This window comes from Schistocerca gregaria, chromosome 2, assembly GCF_023897955.1.
Source record: "Schistocerca gregaria isolate iqSchGreg1 chromosome 2, iqSchGreg1.2, whole genome shotgun sequence".
Taxonomy (NCBI): domain Eukaryota; kingdom Metazoa; phylum Arthropoda; class Insecta; order Orthoptera; family Acrididae; genus Schistocerca; species Schistocerca gregaria.
The window spans coordinates 839,263,555-839,285,159 of NC_064921.1; positions in this window are offsets into that span (position 1 = coordinate 839,263,555).

The following is a 21,605-nucleotide window of genomic DNA, read 5'->3' on the forward strand; positions in this document are numbered from 1 at the left end:
TATAACTGTTCGTACCAGAGGTAGGACAGTGTTGTGTTTAGTGTTGAGTGACTCCCCTAACCCTGATTAGATATTTATATAGATACGAGGGTGAGTCAAATGAAAACCTTAAATTTGTAATAACAAATTGAAATTTTGAGCCGTTATCCTGTAAACTGGAAAGCGTGCTACAAACAGTGTGCAGAATGGCCTGTAGGTGGCAGCACATACCGTACCAGTATCAGTATAAAGATGGCAGCCTCACTTGCGACTTGTACCAGGGAAAAACAGCGTTCTGTTATTCGGTTTTTGCGTAGTGAAGGTGTGTAACCTATTGAAATTCATCGAAGAATGGAAGTTCAGTATAGTAATGCATGTTTGCCACAGCAGCAGGTCTACGAATGGAGTAGGAAGTTCACAAATGGTGTGACTTCAATGGAAGATGCTCCTCGTCCATGTCAGGCACAACGAGCTGTGACCAGGGAACATTGCAGCAGTTGAAGCCATAGTGAAGGAAAACCGCCGAGTGACACTGAATGACATTGCAGCATGTTTACAGGTTAGTCATGGGTCAGCACACCACATTGTGCATGATGTGTTCCAGTTTCACAAAGTGTTTGCAAGATGGGTGCCACGGCAGCTGACTCCTGAAATGAGAGAACGATCTGTTGATGCTTGTGAAGAACTTCTTCGGCGCTTTGAACGAGAAGGTGATGGCTTCCTTGCAAGAATCGGTACTGGGGACGAGACCAACCGGAAACTAAGAGAGCGCGAGCAGCACAGACCTTGCCCCAAGTGGTTTCCATTTGTTTGGTCCACTAAAAGACGCAATGGGAGGAAAGAAGTTCCATTCTGATGAAGAGGTACGCCATGCATCAGTGGTTGCGCGGACTACCAAAAGAATTTTTTTCTAAAGGGATTTATGCACTTTGTAAGCACTGCAGGACTTGGATTGAGAGTGGGGGAGATTATGTTGAAAAGTGATACAGCTTTGTACCACTTCTGCACAATAAATAATATTAAAAAAATTAAGGTTTTTATTTGACTGACCTTCGTAATATCAAGCAAGCCAGCAGCAGTGTGGAGCAGAAATAAAACGACCGCAGCGTGAGTACCAGGTACGTGGGGTAGACAGGGCGCACAGTCAAAGCGAGAACAGATTAAGGGTCTCCCAGCAGTGGCAATCCAGGTCGTGTTACGAGTTGACTGCAATGATCCCCTCCCTTTCCTTTCCTTTCTGCACTTCTCCAACTGTCTCCTGATGACTGGGTGTTGTGTGATGTCCTTAGGTTGGTTAGGTTTAAGTAGTTCTAAGTTGTAGGGGACTGATGACCATAGATGTTAAGTCTCATAGTACTCAGAGCCATTTGAACCATTTTGAACTTCTCCAACTCCAATTCATATATGTTCTTCTTCATCCATCCTACAACTCGAGTATCGCACATTCTGACTTCCATCTGTTTGGCACAATGAAGATCGCATTCTGCGAGAAGCAACACATGGTTGTTAGTGAGGTTATTGATGCAAGACGTTAACGCCCACGTCGACCTGTGGAGTGGAAAAATGCTGGCATACAGGCCCTCCGACTAAGGTAGAGTAAGGACGCTGCATTAAACCACAGTTATACTACAGAATACGTTTTTTTAGCCCAAAGAGTGGGAAACAATATGGTATAATGGACTCGTGAATAAGACCAATCTGCTTTTTTTTTAAAAAAAAGTGTTGCATTACTTGTTGAAGGTCCCTCATATGTTGTGATTACTGCGAGGTACAAAGTCCAAGTAGTTTACAGGTACCCCGTGTCGCACAGATATCAAGATATCGTACGATCGGTATATTCCAATAGCAGTGTCTTCAAGTGAAATCCTGTGAATCAGTAGCCACAGCTGTGTGAAATTCATCGGTATTACAACTAGTATGCACTTTCCATCTTGCTACAGCGTCCCATTTAGTTTAGGGGTATTAGGTGCTCGTGGCGTAGCTGGCGCTGGAGGATGTTAACGCCAGTTTGCGCCGGTTCGTGCGCGGCCAGCAGCGGGTGGTGACCGCGACCACGTCCTCGGGCCGGGGTCGGCGGCCACTTGCCGGCGCCAGAGGCTGCGGCTGCGGCCGCCTCCTGGACCGTCTCCTCGTTAGTGGAGGGAGATGGCTAGCTGCGCGCTGCGGTCGCCGCCGCATCGGCGCGCCCGCCCACACGGCTCCTCTGCTCTCCGGCCACTGTGCGTCTGGCGGCAGCTGACGTCCGCTTCACAGGCTCTCCGCCCGCTCTGCGGCCGCGCTCCAAAGGAGGCCCTGACAGGACTGGGGGATGAGGGGACGACCTCCATCAGGGCTCCGTATCGGACACCAGTACAACTTCAACAAACTGAGGAGCTTCAACTTCTTTTACAACAGACGTCTCAGTTACCAGGATGGTTGATGTAAAAGAAATTGAAATTTAGATCATCAGGTTCTCCATTATGTACTGAAGCGCCAAAAAAATTATACAGGCATGGGTATTCAAACACAGAGATACGTTGTTGTTGTTGTTGTCTTCAGTCCTGAGACTGGTTTGATGCAGCTCTCCGTGCTACTCTAATCTGTGGAAGCTGCTTCATCTCCCAGTTCGTACTGCAGCCTACATCCATCTGAATCTGCTTAGCGTATTCATCTCTTGGCTCCCTCTACTATTTTTACCCTCCACGCTGCCCTCCAATACTAAATTGGTGATCCCTTGATGCTGCAGAATATGTCCTACCAACCGATCCCTTCTTCTAGTCAAGTTGTGCAACAAACTGCTCCCCAATTCAGTTCAATACCTCCTTATTAGTTATGTGATCTGTCCATCTAATCTTCAGCAATCCTCTGTAGCACCACATTTCGAAAGCTTCTGTTCTCTTCTTGTCCAAACTATTTATCGTCCATGTTTCACTTCCGTGCATGGCTACACTCCATACAAGTACTTTCAGAAACGTCTTCCTGACACTTAAATCTATACTCGATGTTAACAGATTTAATATATGTAAATATGTAAACAAGCCGAATACGGCGCTGCGGTCGGCAACGCCTATATACAAGACGAGAAGTGTCTGGCACAGTTGTTAGATGGGTTACTGCTGCTACATTGGCAGATTAACAAGATTTAAATGTGTTTGAACGTGGTACTAAGGTGGTCGTACGGGTGTTGGGAAACAGCATCTCCGAGGCAGCGATGAGGTGGGGATTTTTTCGGGTGACCGTTTAACGAGCGTACTGTGAATATCGGGAATCCGGTCAAACATCAAATCTCCGACATCGCTGTGGCGGGTAAAATATCCAGCAAGAACGGGAAAAACGACGAGTGAAGAGATAGTTCAACGACACAGAAGTGCAACCCTTCCGCAAATTGCTGCAGATTTGAATACTGGGCCATCAACAAGTGTCAGCGTACGAACCATTCAACAAAACATTAACGATACGGGTATTCAAAGCCGAAGGCCTATTCGTGTACCCTTGATCACACCTCGACACAAAGCTGTATGCCTCACCTGGGACCGTCAACGCCTACATTGGACACTTGATGACCGGAAACATGTTGCTTCATTGGACGAGTCTCGTTTCAAATTGTAGCGAGTGGATGGGCGTGTACGGGTATGGAGACAAACTCGTGAATTCACGAATGATGCATGTCAGCAGGGGACTGTTCAAGCTGGTGAAGACTCTGTAACGGTGTGGTGCGTGTGCACCTGGGCTGATATGGGACCTCTGATAGGTCCAGATATGACTCTGAGGTGTACGTAAGCGTCCTGTCTGAACAATTGCATCCATTCATCCATTGTGCATTCGGAGGGATTGGGGAAATTCCAACAGGACAATGCAACATCTCACACATTACAATCTGGTTTTAGACACTTCCGATGGCCACCAAACTCCCCAGACATGAACATTATTGTGCATATCTGGGATGCGTTGGAACGTGCTGTTCAAAAGAGATCTTCACCTCCTCGTACTCTGACGAATTTATGGACAGCCCTGTAGGATTCATGGTGTCAGTTCCCTCCAACACTAACTCAGAAATTATTCGAGACCATGTCACGTCATGTTGTGCCACTTCCACTAGCTCACGGTGGCCGTATATGATATTAAGGAGATGTCCCAGCCGCGAAGGGTAGCCTCGCGGTCTCAGGCGACTTGTCAGGGAACGTGTGGCTCCCCCGTCGGAGGTTATAGTACTCCCTGGTCATTGGTGTGTATGTTGTCCCTAGCGTAAGTTAGTTTAAATTAGATTAAGTAGAGTGTAAGTCTAGTGACTTTAGTAATTTGGTCCCATAGAAGCTTACCACAAATTAAAAAAATATAATAATAATAATAAGTTGCAGACGTACCAGTTTCTTCGGCTCTTCAGTGTATAAGGTGCAGCAGAACAATGATGTATTTTAAACATTTTATTTAACCATGAGGTTATACATTGAGGTGACAGAATTCGAGGTGACGCTATCGAATACTGGAGAGTAATCGATGTAAAATCCCAGTTGCCTGTTAAAATTTACCAAGTCCATAAAGTGGGGTACGCATCTTTCATTGTCACCGCCTCGGACTGCAGGAGTTGTGGAAAACAGCTATGTGACGAAACCCATGGGATAGAGATTCACACATACACAGATGGCTGTAGCATAGTGTACACCAGCTATAAAAGGGCATTGTATTGGCGGAGATGTCACTTACGTTCAGGTGATGCGATGAAAATATTTCCAGTGTGATTATGGCTACGCAGTAGGAATTAACAGACTTCGAACGCGGATTGGTAGCTAGAGCTGGACGCATGGCACACTCCATTTCGGAAATCGTTAGACAATTGAATATTCCAAGACTCATAGTGTCAAGAGTGTGCCGAGAATACCTGATGTCAGGCATTAACTCACACCTCGGACAAAACAGTGGCCGACGGCCTTCACTTAACAACCAACAGCTGCGTCGTTTGCGTAGAGTTATTAGGGCTAACAGACATACAACACTACGTGAAGTGTGGAAAGTACGACGAATGTATCCAATAGGAAGTTGTGGCCGAATCTGGCGTTACAATGCTATTGAACCAAACTAACGTGGGTGTCTTTGCTAACAGCATGATATCGCTCACACCGCCCTTCCTGGGCTCAAGCACTTATCGTATGGACACTAGAGGACTGGAAAACCGCGTCCTTGTAGGATGACTCCCTACCTCAGTTGGTAGGAGCTGATGGTGGGGACCGAGTGTTGTGCAGACCCCACGAGGCCTTAGAAATAAATAGTCAATAAGGCTCTGTGACAACTGATGTTGGCTCTATGATGGTGACGACTGTGTTTACATGGAATGGACTGGGTCCTCTAGATGTTTTACTGCTTGCAAATTACTTGAAACCATTCACGGACGAGCCGGCCGCGGTGGTCTCGCGGTTCTAGGCGCGCAGTACGGAACCGTGCGACTGCTACGGTCGCAGGTTCGAATCCTGCCTCGGGCATGGATATGTGTGATGTCCTTAGGTTAGTTAGGTTTAAGTAGTTCTAAGTTCTGGTGGACTAATGACCACAGCAGTTGAGTCCCATAGTGCTCAGAGCCATATGAACCATTCACGGAAGTCATTTTCCCAAACGACGATGGGAATTTTGTAGATGATGATGCGCCATGTCACTGAACCTGGCTACACTTGTTCACGGTTGCTATGAAGAATGTTCTGGACAGTTAGAGCGAGTAGTTTGGCCTCGCGGATTGTCCGATATGAATTCATTCGGAATAATGGAAAGGCCAGTGTGTACAAAAAGTCCTGCACCGGCAACACTTTGGCAATTATAGACGGCAGTGGAGGCAGCATGGCTCAGTATTTCTGCAGAGGACTTCCAACTACTGGTTGAGTGCACGGCACGTCGAGCTGTGCACTGCAGCTGTGCTGCTGCACCACGACGGTAAAAAAGGAGCTCGAGACGATATTAGGACGTACCTCGTGCCTTTTGTCACCTCAGTGCAAGTCAGAGAAAGTCGAACTGAAGCACTAGTAGCCAGTACTATGGATTTGCTGGGAGCCTACACAGGTGTAATCTAAAACTTCCTGGCAGATTAAAACTGTGTGCTGGACCGAGATTCGAACTCGAGACCTTTGCCTTTCGCGGGCAAGTGCTCTACCAACTGAGCTACACAAGCATGACTCACGCTGCGTCCTCACAGCTTCACTTCTGCCAGTACCTCGTCTCCTACCTTCTAAAGTTAACAGAGGCTCTCCTGCGAAACTTGCAGAACTAGCACTCCTGAAAGAGAGGATATTGCGGAGGCATGGCTTAACCACAGCCTGGGGGATGTTTCCAGAATGAGATTTTCACTCTGCAGCGGAGTGTGCGCTGATATGAAACTTCCTGACAGATTACAACTGTGAGCCAGACCGAGTCTCGAACTCGGGACCTTTGCCTTTCGCGGGCAATCTCTCTACCAACTGAGCTACCCAAGCACGACTCACGCCCCGTCCTCACAGCTTCACTTCTGCGATTACCTCGTCTCCTACCTTCCAGGTGTAATCTACTTTTAATCAAAAATTGCTCTCAGCACTACGCGATTTAACATCTGAGGTCATCAGTCCCCTAGAACTTAGAACTACTTAAACCTAACCTAAGGACATCACACCCGAGGCAGGATTCGAACATGCGACAGTAGCGGTCGCGCGGTTCCAGACTGAAGCGCCTAGAACCGCTCGCCCACACCGGCCAGCTCTACTTTTAATCCTTTAGCATAGATGGGTTGTTATTCGTTATTTACATAGTACTGCAATCCACGGTCCGTAATGTCTATAGAATGCGTGCCTTTACTCAGAGTGTACTAAAAACCTGACACGAAGAAGTACAATGATGCAGATAAGTGAGATAGGAAGAGTACGTCTGAGCTCATTTCGTTACACTTTCACTTGTAGATGAACCAAAGTGTAAACTATTATTTCACAAACAGAGATACTTCTCCCATGTGTCTAAACCTCAAAAAGTTTTCAATCCAATCTCGTGACGCCATTCAATAGAATTAGTACCAAGAGAAACAGCTTCTACATCGTTTTTTGCGTTTCTAGCAAGTGATAACATCTACATCTACATCTACATGGATGCTCTGCAAACCACATTTAAGTGCCTGGCAGAGGGTTCATCGAACCACCTTCACAATTGTCTATTATTCCAGTCTCGTACAGTGCGCGGAAAGAATGAACACCTATATCTTTCCGTACGAGGTCTGATTTCTCTTATTTTATATTTGTGATCGTTCCTCCCTATGTAATTCGGTGTCAACAAAATATTTTCGCATTCGGAGGAGGAAGATGGTGATTGGAATTTCGTGATAAGATTCCGTCGCAATGAAAAACGCCTTTCTTTTAATGATGTCCATCCCAAATCCTGTATCATGGTACATAAGTCATATAAACAGGTACTTATAACAGATGATTTACAAATGTAGCATGCCATTTTACTAATGGTTTTTGTATAATAACTCAAAAACGAGTCATATCTTGATATTTCGTCTTACCCAACACGTATTTCCTTGTCGCTTTTGTACTGCTAACATACCACAAACTTTGTGTAAGTAGTTTCGATACTCATTTTATGTTACTGAAATGAAAAATAAATTTGTTTCGAAGTGACTTCTTTGCTGTAAAAATATCAGAAGCACATAAAGTTATTCTTTCGAATAGTTATCGGAAACCAATTTTTGAAGTCCTTCAATTTTTAGTCACTAACAGGTTTATAATGGTAATTCTGATAACGTATACTACCGCCGCACATTGTCTTAATTTGAAGTGCAAGCAGATTTGCCATTCCATAGATACTGGCAGCCATTACGGCGGCATACAGTGATACTAAACAGGAGAGCTAGGTTAAGGGTTGCAGTATGCGCATTAAAGTACGCTATCACTGCGAGTAACGAGCAGTAAAAGCCTCTTAGCGCCGAAGTTACAGCTCCCCGTTAACTTCGTTATCTCTAGCCAATAGCATATTTTGGATGGTTATAGGCAAATGCTTTACCGCAGCAATTTTTCTTTTAGGAGAGGACGCCTGTTTCATTTCCACGTGATCGATGACATGAATGAACGGAAAAGCGTAATACCATGTGTAATTCTTATGACGATGCTTGAAAGAATTTACCAGAAAATTGAGGAAGCAGCTACATAAACTCATTTTGAACCGATATACAACATAATCTCAAAAGGAATAATTTATCAATAGATCAACCAGTAATACCTTCAGTAATTAGGAAAATAATGTCTCTATTCTCCAGTTCAGTGACCTGTGGAAAATGCGAACCGTTAATCGAAGATTTTTGTGTTATTAACAACATTGTGTTAGTATGCAATTTCTTTTTCATGCGCAGTTAACTTCTTTCTCTTTCTTATTTTGTTGTCATTTTTAAGTCAGCGCAGCATATCATACCAGTTGTCATTCTTTGTTTATAGCCTTCATTCTTATATTTCTATTGTCTCTTTCTTGCGGCTTCTCTATCATCAAAAACATTTGATTTTACCTTACGTATACCTTTATAAACTTCATGCTGAAGTGCCCATCATCTAGCTAATGGTCGACTTATTATAATATTCTCAGCTATGTCACTGAGTGAAATTCTAAATGGTTTCCAGTGGATAGTATGGGTCACCATGATTTTACGTTCAGTGCATATTGCACATAGGTTGTTGCGAAAGAACTTAAATCCAGATATTGAATTTTTATTTAGACTTATACTACCAACCGCACGCACACGAAAATGAAATATTCATAACATACCTCGTATCTCCTAAACTGTTCGTGGTATCAATACGAGATTACACCATCCAAAGAGGAGAGTACTTTGCTATATAATTGACATAGACATACGAAACTTTTCTGTCTACGGGGATGTAGCAGAAGCTAAGGTTTCCATTTTATTTTCTCAATTCAGTACCGTAATTCTGAAGAGTCTTCGACAGATATTGAAATGAGAATTTCCTAGTATGAAAATAAACGCGAAATTTCTTATATTATATATTACAGCCAACCGACACAATAACGTTTCCCATAAGGTATTGACCATCTTGTTGCCTATTACTTGTTTACTAAGACACTCTGTTTGAAGACCCTGTCGCAATAACTATTGCTAGGTGAGTTTGTGCAGTTTATGCAGTATTTTGGCAAAGAAAGCAAAATTAAACATGTGAACAAGAGAACTGTAATCGTTTCTCATAACTGATGAAATTTCATCAAATGAAGAATGGTTAACAAATCAGACAAAAATAAATCGTCAATTTTGTTGTAGTTTTAGCGGAAACCTATAATCTACCGTATTTTTATTAGTGAATGACTGAACTGGAAACTTACCAACGGATTTACTTCATGTTTTTCGTCTGAGAATAGAAAAAAATTCGAAGAAATTAGTGTATAATGTTACTCTTCCCATTTAGAGTGAAGTGGCGAACTTCACCACAATTATCTTGCAATACCTTAATGATGGATTACATGTATTTATAATCTATTTTAACGTTAATGAGTAGTCTCAAGCGTTCATAGAGTAATGAAACAATTTAAGTTTTCAAAGCCATAAACAGGTGGTGAAACGAGATTGGCTATGGGCTTTTCGAACAACAAAAGCGAGGAAACTACACTCTGATTTGCATATCTAAGATGTACATCATGATAAGTTCTTGGTTTGATTTGCCCCTAGTTCCTCACTTACTCAACTACTGTTTTAGGAGGCTTAAAGTGGAGAAAGAAAATCATTTGCTAAGTTTTAGCACTACATGCTCCTTTTTAAAAAGATTACTCTGATATAGCAACAAAAGGAATGGATCATTTTGGCCTGGTTTGACAACTCTTTTTCTTTCCGTAAAACTTGATCAGTGGTTGTTTTTGTCTAAAACAGTTTAGTAACTCAGTTGAAAATGATTCGCCAATTCTGTTGGAACTGACAAAAGATTTTCTTCCTACACCTCAGTTATGTTTGATTTATGAAAAAGTACAGCAAGTACTGTACAATATATCCATTCCTGACGATGTACTGAATGAGGGAGTGAATTTTCTTACTATAAATATTGTCTTAATTCATCAGCTATACTGACTCCGACGAAGATTTGGGAAGGTTCTGCAAGTCCTCAACGCGTTCACAGCTTCAGAGTTCAAATAGAGTATCATTGGGTCAGCTCTGCTGTTCATCAAAAATGTAGTATTGTTCTACTAAAATAACCAAGTTGATGCCTTGTTGATGTGGATAAGAATGTTACAAAAACGCGGTAGTCATAACTTTTCTAACTGTTTGAGAATACTCTTTGAGGTAAAAATAGATATATACTCTAAGACATTTAAAGATGCTTATAATGAAGAAGTTCACTCTGACAGGGGATATGAACAGAAATATGGTACTCTGTTTGCTGTGAATTATTTTAATATTTCTCAGATGAACAACAGGTGGAAATCGTTTGGTAAGTTTCCTACAAAACATTTACTATTAAAGGTATGTTGGGTTACAAGATTCCACCAAAATTGGTCGGAACTGGCGATTTATTTTGTCCGAATCGTTACCCATTTTTCATTAGAAGAGTCTTCATCAGTTATGAGGAACGGCTATATTTCTCTTGCTGACAGGTTTCATTTTGCTTCTTTTTGCGAAAACAGCATAAACTGCACAAACGTAGCGTGCAGAAACTATTGCGACAGAATCTTGAAACAATGGGTGTTATCTAACAAGCTACAGGCGACCAAGATAGCCAATACATTACGGAAAAATTCCCAGTGTCAGCTTGCTGCAATATAAGATAAGAAATTTCGTGTTTATTTTCATATTATCAAATTCTAATTTCAATATCTGTCGAAGACTCTTAAAAATTACAGTACTGGATTCTGAAAATAAAATAAAAACCATAGCCTCTGCTGCATTCCGTTAGATAAGAAAGTTTCGTTGGTAATTGTTTAGCAAAGTAGTCTTCTCTTCAGCTGTTATAAGTTGCCAAAATCTCGTACTGATATCTCGAACGGCTTAGGAGAAATGAAGGATGCTGTGAATATTTCATTATCGCATGCAGGCTGTCTTAAAGTGTAAGTACTACATAAATTCCGTTTTCTTGAGAGTGGAGACACATACACAACCCCCCCCCCCCCCCCCAGTCTAAACGAAAATTCAAAGTCTTGACTAAATTTAGTTTGCAGCAACGTATGATGTAAATGAACCAAACACAAAATCATAGCGACTCATATTTTCGATTGTAAATGTTTTCGAAGTTCATGCAGCATCTTACTTCAATAAGAATATCGCGGTAGGTATGACGATTGTCAAAATTTGGGACACTTCTCCATGAAGATGACATATGGGAACGTGAAAAGCAGTTTTTTTTTTTTTTACCGATTAGTTTCTGCAAAATTCTTTGAGAAAGATTGCAGGGCAGGTGGGCCTCGATTCTGTCAGCGCAGTGCATCGCCAGCTGGTGCACCGAAACTGGGAAAAAATGTCCCGTTCATTCCAGCGCGCTGGTAGGTGCAGGGCAATCGTTAGATAACACGGGGATATTTCCAGTGCTGGGTCAAACCGTCTCGCACTGAGCGACCCAGCACAGGCACCCCACTTTCTTCCTGTGTGCACCCTTTAACAACAGTGGCGCTGCACCACAGCCTTGCACATATATTGCACCTATTGACGCAATTATTTAACAGACTCCTTAAGTGACAAACATGGGGAGTTGATATCTAATTCCACTGGGAACCACATTCGTCACGACCGTATTATTATCAATATGTGTTGGTTGGAACATAAATAGTGGCAACACTTCTGTGGAGACACTATGCAGTGGAATCTACTATTGTCGCTGATAGCTCACGTTGTTGGCATACCTACCTTACCTCCGAGCAAATGGACTCGCCCGTCCCACGTCACCGGCGGGCGCACAACCGAGGGAAATACAGTCACTCGTGAGCGAGGGGTCTCACGTAACGGCGTCACTATGTTTTCGAAACCGGAACAACGGAGTTGGATCAAAACTGAATGTGCCAGAGGTCGTACAGAACGACAGTGTCATCAAGGTCCTCAGGAGGCGTGCGGGGAATCGGCACTGCCGTACAGAACAGTGACACGTTGGGTAAAAGCCTTCAACGAAGGTCGGCAAACTGTGGCAGACATGCATCGGGCATTACGTTCCTCCACGGCAGACCGTCAGTGCACAGTATTACTGTTCGTTTTTGGAGCATCACCTGCGACCACCTCTGCGAAAGAAGCGGCGACACTTTCTGCGCAACCCAGTCATCTTTTTGCACGGCAATGCGCTGGCGAAAAAAAGCGCAAGCTGTGGCTGCTCTGTTCGGTTGATGGGACTGGGAAGTACTGTACCATCCACCACACTCCCCGGACTTAAGTCCTTGCGACTTTGATATGATTACGAAGATGAAGGAACTGCTTCGTGGCATTCGCTTCAGAACTGTTCCAGAGATTCGACAGGCAGTAGACCGCTCCATTGGCACCATCAACAGAACAGGCTCTGATAACGGTATACTACGCCTTCCACATCGCTGGCAACGGGTTCTACACAACGCTGGTGACTACTTTGAAGGACAAAAACAGCTGCGGACACGCCACTTTTTTGTATCGGTTGTGAATAAATAGTTGCTACTATTTAAGTTTCAACTCTCGTATTTTGGATAAATGGCAGCACCAGTCGTAAATATTGAAGGCCTTTATTTTACTGATCGATTTCTGTCACTGTGTGACCATCTGCAGGGCAAATTATTCGAGCCTTGTAACCCCCTATCATAATAGCACAACACTTTCTATGAAGTGTTCCATTGTTCTCTGATTATTGCTTCCAACAGAAATCTCCACTTTTAGCTGCATACAATAATCTTTTATTTCACAGATGGACCTATCATGTAACCTTGGCTGTTGCCTATACATCGTACAGTGATCTCACTCCTTCTTATTACTATTGCAAAAGACTTAGCATTTATCCTCAAAGATTGGGTAGTGGCACTACAGAATCCTAGTATTCATCACTCTAAGACTTTTGCCATGTGGCGTTACTAGATCACATAGAGTAAATACAAAGATGATTAGCACATTTCATTATGGATTTGTTAATAAGAGCGAAACGTCACATACACAGACGCTAGAAGAGGGGATGAGTGTTATGGAGAGGCTATTGCTAAATTCTGAGAACCTAGATTCCAATACGAATTATGCTACATATTTCCTATAACCATATCGATCTTTCTCATTATTTCACTTCGTTAGCAATGTTTTCCAACAATGTATCTTATTTCGGTGGATAAATTGTATTTGCAACACACATGTGCCATTCATGCATATTGTCTATACAAGACACCTGGACAAAACACAAAATATGATAGTTTCTGCTATCTAAAAGCCTAACATTGTAATTTGGTGTTGCTGGCCCCAAAATATTTTGTATTTAACGTACCACTAACTACAAGACATAGCGAGTGGAGTTATTACGATTCATACTTTCAAAACACATGTGCTGCGGCACAACCAAGTAAATGTATCAAATGCAAAGAAAATTTCACCGCTCAGTTTTCCTACCGATATTTTTTCTACGCAAGGGAAGGAAGTCTGTAAGCTGTGTGTTGCTTCTTACTATGTTCACGCAGTTATATTTAAATTGCACTGCATCGCGTTTGAGTAAAATCGCAACATGTTCGGAACAAACCACCACGATATTTGTGACAAGCAAGAATATGTCAAGCATATATTCAGAAAAAATCGTTCTTTTGAATCACAACTAGCTCCTTATTCTCACGAAGTAATTGGCACTATCGACACCGTTCCTTGTGATTAAACTGCGTGGCTATTTGCAGCATAACTGAAAAAACTGAGTGATAAATTCCAAAGCTTCAATTCTTAAGTTGAAAGATTCCTTTCTGGCACACCTGTTTTATTCCGCACAATAGCTCGTTGCAATACTTGAGAACGATTCTACATAATATGTTACTTACTTCACTCTCTCACGATTTTCATATTTCCCGTTTTCTTATTTCCGTATCAGTTTTATGCAAACTGTGAACTGACCTATTGCATGGTGAAGTACTTTAGACTCGTTCGGTCCCATGGAACTTGATCAACAAATAAATTAAACAACAAGAGGGCGTTTAATGCATCTCGTCCTCCACAGTAGCAGTTGAGCGACAAATACTCTCAAAACTGCGAAAGTGAATTTACATTAAAAGGTATATTTTTTCTTTAGACAAAGCTATCTAATGTTACGTCTGTCACTGTCGAGAGAACGGTTTTTATTGGAAAATGGTCACATTCACCTCTCCTGTATCGCCATACTTGGGACGAGAGATTAGCGGAAGCCGAAATAACGAGATAGGACCCATTTATTTACGTCAGAAGCAGTGACACTGGGGGGCGAAGCATTAATCCCTTTCATGACATTGATTCTCGCCTGCAGTGAAAGCACCGATTTATCATTTTTTTTTAGGCCGGTACGCATCTCTGCTCTCGGATCGTTTTTATATTCCACCCTTATTGTTTCGATACAAAAAAAGTCGCTTTGATTTTCATTAGTGCTTTTAGACTGATAAAATCCGAAATTAATTTGGAAGAGACTTGTCATCCGCCAGTCACTCACATTTCCCCTTCATATCCCGGATCCACAGCCATTTCTTTTCTCTTCAGGGGTCAGGAAAAAATTGAATATTAACTTCGTCAAAGATTAAAAATGAGAGATCTGTAATCGTCAGATTTCGCTCACATTATTGAGCCTACTGTTGGTGGTATTCTCTTGTGACTGCCTTCTTTTGGTCTTCTATAAACTCGCGCTTTTTAAACTAGTTGTAGAACACTTAATACTTACAATGGTAAGCCAAAACATTATGGCCACTGTTCACCCTGACGTTGGATGCCACTCGGCGGCGTTCCGGGCACGTGACGTGGTAACAAAAGTAGTTGGAGTATCACCCTAGCGAAGATATGGGCTGCAAATGGGGAAATCCATAGAGATATGCGACTTTGACAAAGGGAAGATTATTACTACGCAGAGGCTGTGAACGAGTATCTCGAAAACGAGGAAGCTGGTCGAATGTTCACGTGCTACTGCCGTGAGCATCTACGGAAAAAGTAGAAGGATAGTGAAACTACAACTAGGCGCTAAATCCACAACTGTTCACAGAACGTGTGGTTCGGGGGCTTCTCTGCTCTTTAAAGGAGGATAGACCTGCATGTACATCTACATCCATATTCCGCAAGCCGCCTCACGGTGTGTGGTGGAGGGTACTTTGAGTACCTCTATCGGTTCTCCCTCCTATTCCAGTCTCGCATTGTTCGTGGAAAGAAAGATTATCGGCATGCCTCTGTTTGAGCTCTAATCTCTCCGATTTTATCCTCATGGTCTCTTAGCGAGATATACGTAGAAGGGAGCAACATACAGCTTGACTGATCGGTGAAGGTATGTCCTCGAAACTTTAACAAAAGCCCGTACCGAGCTACTAAACGTCTCTCCTGCAGAGGCTTCCACTGGAGTTTATCTGTCATTTCCGTAACGCTTTCGCGATGAGTAAATGATCCTGTAACGAAGCGCGTTGCTCTCCGTTGGATCTTCTCTATCTCTTCTATCAACCCTATCTGGTACGGATCTCACACTGGTGAGGAATATTCAAGTAGTGGGCGAACAAGTTTATTGTATGAATCTCAGTCTGGCATCTGCTTTACCGACAATAAACTTTATATGATCATTCCATTTTACATCACCCCTAATGCGTACTCCCAGACAATTTATGGAATTAACTGCTTCCAGTTGCTGGTCTGCTACATTGTAGCTAAATGATAAAGGACCTTTCTTTCTATGTATTCGCAGCACATTACACTTGTCTACATTGAGATTCAATTGCCATTCCCTGCACCATGCATCATTTAGTTGCAGTTCCTCCTGCATTTCAGTACAATTTTCCATTGCTAGAACCTCTCGATATACTACAGCATCATCCGCAAAATGCCTCAGTGAACTTTCTATGTCATCCACAAGGTCACTTCTGTATATTGTGAATAGCAACGGTCCTACGACACTCCCCTGCGCCACACATGAAATCACTCTTACTTCGGAAGACTTCTCTCCATTGAGAATGACATGCTGCGTTCTGTTATCTAGGAACTCTTCAATCCAATCACACAATTGGTCTGATATTCCATATGCTCTTACTTTGTTCATTAAACGACTGTGGGGAACTGTATCGAACGCCTTGCGGAAGTCAAGAAACACGGCATCTACCTGGGAACCCGTGTCTATGGCCCTCTGAGCCTCGTGATCTAGGGCATCTCTGCCGAAAGAGCACAACGGTGGTGCACGAACAAGTGTTTCGAAGCATTGCATATATCATTACATTATTGAACGTGGAGCTTAGTAGCAGACCAGTCCTACGTATTCACGTGTTGACCCATGTTACGATTTCAGTGAGCACAGGTCCATCAGGATTCCACCGTCGATCAAAGGAAACGTGTTGACTTTTCACGTGAATCACATTTTTACTACACTAGGTCGCTGGTAGTCTCCAATAACGCCGTCATTGAAGTGAACGGCGGCTCGAAACGTGCAGCGCGCCCCGGACGCCGGGTGGTGGGAGCGGTATTATGCTATGGGAGACATTCTCCTGCGCTTGCATAGAATCGGTGCTAGTAATCGAAGATATGCTGACAGCTGCGAACTACTTCATGTTTGATTTCTTCCCCGACGGTGAAGTCATCTTTCAGCAGTATCATTGTCCGTGTCTCGTAACCAGAACCGTGCTATAGTGGATTGAGGGACATTAGAGTGAAGTCACGTCGATGTCTCGGTGAACAAATTTGCCTGATGTAAATCCTATGGAACGCATCTGGGTCGCTGTCAGGCGCCATCACCTAGTACGCAAATCAGCGGCCCGTTATTCACGTGAATTACATGACCTGTGCGCAGACATCTAGTGCCACATACCTTCACAAATCTACTAACAAACTATCGGTTACCAGACACGCGGAATCAGTGACGTATTTCGTTCCTAAGACAGATAAAGAGGCTATTCTCTCGTCAGTGTAATTTTACTCTTAATTTCTTTGCTGCTTAATTTTTAATTTTAATACGAATGTGACTTTAATAGTAAGTGGGCGCTGAAGTACGTCGTCACTCACATTACAACATTTGCGTAACGTTCTTTATAATTCAATTTGCGTAACCTCAGTAGCTTCAATTGAACGATGTCGGCCTGCGCTCCTCGGTAATTCTGCGTGACTTACTGCAGGTTAAGGGTATACGGAACTCCCTATGCTTACAATGTTAAATTGAGCTAAAAGTTAGGAACATTTTCTCATTTGTTATTTGGGCGATACTCTTGATTTTTTCACAGAATGCAGAGATATGTTCTGCTTTTATGCTAAATTATTAATTTTGAAAAAATAATGTATAGTTTTTCAGATACTTTATTTTTTGGAAATGTTAAAAAATTTATACATTTTAACAAGTATTTTAAAATTTACATCCTTTTAATATAAAATAATTCCACATATCTTTTAATTCAGATATAACAAAAGGTCTTAAGGAAGAACTACAGAAAACTTCATCTTTCTACTATAATTAGGCCCTGAGAAAATGAACCTTATACCCAAAAAAACTAAAGTTACGGGATATTAGATTAAAAGTTTTTACTTCAGTACAAGCCTGCTCCATAGCTTGCATCATCAGAATCGTCCAAGAGCTTCCTCTTGATGGCTTTGCTATGCTGTCTAGCCATCTTTGAATATACTTTTATGGCATTATCTGAAGATCTGACTCGTCCCTTGTCCAAACAAGGCATAGCTGCGGCAGTTCGTAGTCCTACACAGAATACCAACTTCTGCAGAACTTTGCACTTTGTTTTATTGCCCTGATTGAATGATGAAACAGCGTCATAAACGCCGACGTGCAGTGTGTTTATACCCTCAAACACAGTTTTAGGTAGTCTATTCCATATCACATGGTTCACACACTCATTTGGATTTTGAGTCCGGCCATGAAGATATTTCTTTAGTAGACTAATATGTGCGAGGTCTCGGAATATTGGTTTTATTTAATCCATTATGGCATGTGGCAGCTGATGAGGGTGATTGTATTGTTTCTTAGTTACCTTGCCTTTGTTGTACTTGCACCAACTATCGTCTCCTTTTGGACATAGCCCATGTTGGGGATTCTCATTGTTTGAAGCTGTATGAAAAAACAGAGCCCAGAGTGCTCTTCTCATTAATTCTACATCTGCTGTATTCTGTCTTATTGCTAGACCATAGCACTTCTGAATATGATTTATTGTAGCATCTGTCAGTCTATTTTTCCCATCTAAAGTTTTTCCTTCGCTCAATTTCTTGCCTTTCATGCTAGCCTTGAGCCGTCGAAATCTTGATCCCATCTTTTTTTGAAGATGGCCAACACACTCCAGCTTGGAAATTTTCACATCGTTACCATAGGGTCTCAGTTCCTCAATTTCTTTGAAAGCCTTTGAGTCACCATCCCTAAGATAATTTATGTATCTAACGTTGTACCATTTTACTGAGCTTTGATAAATACTTCTTACACCAGCAACTTCCATACCACCACATGACCCATAGTAATTTGGCATGCACTCCTCTTCATGTTTATTTTTCATTTTCTCCTTGCATCTGGAATGCTTGGAAAGTATTGCCACATCAACTAGCTCACCAGTGTCCACAACTGTAGCTGTTACTACACCATTCAGAGATGTGCCCTCCCTTCTGCCAGCTTCCATCAAAAGCTACGGACAATTCTCTGCTTTATTATTTTCAACAACTGCTTCCTCAACAGCATCTTTCATGTTTCCTGTGCCACATCTTCGACAGCAGAGCCTATTGCATTTATGTGTTTGTTTTATATCGTATAGTTTACCTGTATCTGCAGTAACATGTGAGGAATTGAAGAAAGTAACACTGTGTTTGCAATAACTGCACATCAACTCTAATTCACAAGCAAGCTCTACATAGAAGTTTGTTTTCAATGAAACACCACATTTTCCACATTGTTTGCAACACACATTGTTCTACAAAACGTCTGATGATAAAGAGACGTTAATTACCTCATATTCTGTAGTCCCAGCATTTAGTTTCATGTATTTTTCTTCAATTCCAGCTAGTTTTCTTCTTGAAGCACTTTGCGCTGTAGTGGCAGCAGCATCACTCAATGTATCACTACCAGTGTTGAGGTTAGTCGCTACTGGGACATCAAATACTGATGAAGATGAATCAGACAAATTTTTAGCACACATTACTTTCTTGCGTCAATGTACACGCTTTCTAAATACCTTCATACTAGGCCTTGGCATGTTGAAGGAAAGAAAACTCAATGACTTCTCCACATACGACTTTCACAAGAAGTCATGGATGTACTCACAAAGGAAACAAAACAAATGGTGCAGAATCTATTGTCAACTGTCCACCAGTGTAGCCAATAGAAAAGCTAACTCTCTTGTGCTCAATTATATCTCTGGCAAGGCTGTCTATATCAGGTATATTTCGCGTCTCATATACAAGGTGCGGAACATCGTGTGTCGAAATTATTTAAAAAAAATATTTAAAATAGTTCTATTCACGTCATCCAAATATTTTATACATGGTATTAAACGGGAGAGTATAAATTTTTCGAAAATGCATTTACCCAAAAATCGATTTTTTCATCGAAAAACTCATTCCGTATACCCTTAATTGACATATATTTTGCATACTTCCAATGTATGTATTTTTACGTCACTTTTCAATTACCGTTCTGCTGTCTCGCCCATTTTTCTATCTTTTCATTAATTAGTTGATCTGAAAAATTTGACCTTAAAAGCGTCAAAACTGGTTATACACTCAAGAAAAAAGTGACTTAAACGGTGTTTGGGTTTAACTAGGATGGAAATCGTTACGGTGGCCTGAGGACATTACTCTTCAACTAAGAAACACTGAAGTTTTGATAAGCACTGCTTTATCTGTATACATATTATATGCTATCCGGTTTGTGCAGATAATGGGTGGGCTTTCAGCAGTACAGAGACATACGCTCCTCTGCTTGTGCGCATGGCACGATCGACAGCAACCTCAAAACACTGTGGACAGGACAGTTAGACTGCGTGCTCTATCACTTCTACCGTAACTGTTCAAAATGTGTGTGAAATCTTATGGATATTAACTGATAAGGTCATCAGTCCCTAAGCTTACACACTACTTAATCTAAGTTATCGTAAGGACAAACACACCCAGGACTCGAACCTCCGCCGGGACCAGCCTCACAGTCCACGACTGCAGCGCCTGAGACCGCTCGGCTAATTCCGCGTGGCTGTACCGTAACTAATAACTTTACAATCTCTATCATGATGTGCTCTACTGCTTGCTACTACAGCAAATAAAAATGGCCCAGAGGACAGAATTCCAGGGTACAAAGTAACATAGCACAGGAAAGGAAAAGCAGTACTGCTATGACTATAGCAGATATTGAAAGTGACCGCCATTCAGCTTGAAACGTCCCCTTCGAAAAATCATACAAGACTGTGTTTAAACTGACACACAATATTTTTAGCGCAACGCAGTCTGACTTTTAAAAATTACTACGAAAGAATGGCCCTCACTAACATTAACATATATGTTTCACAAATCACTTACCTCACCAAAAATCTTCGTTACTCGAACTACTGCAATACAGCGAGCACCACAACTGCCAGCTAAATAAAAGATTCAAACTACGGAAGGCACTAACTACTGATAGACATAGTTAGCAAATGAAAGATTTTAATAGAGAACAAACAATATATTTACCTTAATAGTCATAATATATATAGCAGTTCATGACATCTATTCTTACAAATTTTAAAACTCTGCCATCTCTCTTCCCACATCCACCACTGCTGGCGGCTCACCTCCAACTGCGCAACGCTACGCGCTGTTAACATCCCGCTGCCCAACACTACAATGGCAGACAACAATGCAACAATGCAAACCAGCCACAGACTGCACACAGCACAGCCAGTGATTTTCATACAGAGCGCTACGTGGCGGCGGCTTTACCAATAAAAAAACCTAAATAGCCTACTTAGATAGCCCCCTTGCTCCCCACAAAAAAATTTACAAATTGTTTTGGGCAGTGGCCAATACAGATTAGAAAATTTTTTTCATAATTACAATAACAAAGAAATGAAATGCACACACTTATCGATACAATGTTGGTCAAAAGCTAAAATTTTCTCACAGTCCATAAAGACAGTCCTGATCGTTCATCACAGTAAAATAACAGTGTTTTTGCTCAATGTCTGAGCAGTAAAAGAAAATGCACACAGAAGTAGTGGATTTCCATGCAGTCTTGAAGAAGTAGTGTTGTCCTTCCCACGGAAAGACATGCTGACAGGTAATGGGCCACAACAGAGCAAACCCACAGCAGAGTCAGTCGAAGTTTTGAAGAATATTGGAAGGTTGGTCATCACAGAGCAGACCCACTGTAGTCCTATTAGAGATTATGGTATTGGTGGGCCACCGGAGGTGCAGACCCTCTGCAGTACTTGTAGAAATAATGGTATTGGTGGGTCATCAAAAGTGTAGACCCACTGCAGTCCTTGTAGAGATGATGGTATCGGTGGGCCATCGAAGGTGCAGACCCACTTCAGTCCTTGTAGAGATGGCCAGCAGCCATCTGTTGTGACTGTGCAGGTGCACAATCACC